Below are 1,275 nucleotides of genomic sequence, written 5' to 3' on the forward strand. Positions count from 1 at the left end.
GGTTTTGGTTTTTGGTTTTTTGAGACAGGGTTTCTCTGTGAAACAGCCTTGGCTGACCTGGAACTCACTCTGTGACCAGGCTAGCCTCGAACTCACAGAGATCCACCTGCCTCTGCCTCCCAAGTGCTGGGACTAAAGGCGAGCTCCACCACTGCCCGGCTGTTTTGTGTAACTAAGCCAGGAAGTTTCCTTAAGAAGACTTTGTGAAATATGACAGCTTTCTCTCTTGACTCTTGTGATCACTTATACAGTTTTCTTTTTCAGCAAAATGGAACCCAAATTCAATTTAAAATGGTAAACTACAAGTTAGTACAGCATTTTGTTTTCAACCAAAGGGGATATTATTTTCTTTATTTTACAAATACTCACACTCAAGAGAATCATCTCTCTCTCTCTCTCTCTCTCTCTCTCTCTCTCTCTCTCTCTCACACACACACACACACACACACACACACACACACACACGCACGGGGGGGGCCCCCCCACCCCCCACCCCCCCACCCCCGAGGCTGACAGACTGACTGACTGTATTGTGTGTTGTGTTTCTGAGGCAAAGCCCTGAGATCAGGCTGTGACATTTCACTGGTCTATGGGGAAAGTGGGACACATGGAAACATTCCTTATGTTTTGATGTCAGCCCCAGTAACTCCTTAAATATGTAACAATCAAGGCCAAAATGAGACTGTTAGAAAGACTGAAGTACTTACTTATGTTTTTAAGTTTCTGTGCTCTGCACATGAGATGCAGTGTATGTGACCTATGTAACAGTTTATGACATTAGCTGCCCCAGGACAGCATTTTGCTTCAGCTTCATTTCTTTATCTTTTCTTCCTTTTTGGTTTGGTTTTTCAAGGCACAGTTTCTCTGTGTAGCCCTAGCTGTCCTGGAACTCTTTCTGTAGACAAGACTGACCTTGAACTTAGAGATCTGCCTAACTCCGCCTGCTGAGTGCTGGGGTCGAAGGTGTGCACCATCACCACCTGGCTTCCTTTCTTTTTTTATCTTAAACTCACTTTCCACCTCTTTTGATACCCTTTAAATTATTGTATCCCCCAGAAAACACTTGTTACCAAATCTCTACCACTAAAGATAAGTTTCAGAGGAACCAGAAGGTATCTCAGCAGTTAAGAACACTTGTAGAAGGGCTGGAGAGATGGCTCACTGGTTAAGAGCACTAGTTGCTCTTCCAGAGGTCCTGAATTCAATTCCCAGCAACCACATGGTGGCTTGCAACCATCTGTAGTGAGATCTGGTGCCATCTTCTGGCCTGCAGGG

Source organism: Onychomys torridus, chromosome 15 (genome assembly GCF_903995425.1).
Source record: "Onychomys torridus chromosome 15, mOncTor1.1, whole genome shotgun sequence".
Taxonomy (NCBI): Eukaryota; Metazoa; Chordata; class Mammalia; order Rodentia; family Cricetidae; genus Onychomys; species Onychomys torridus.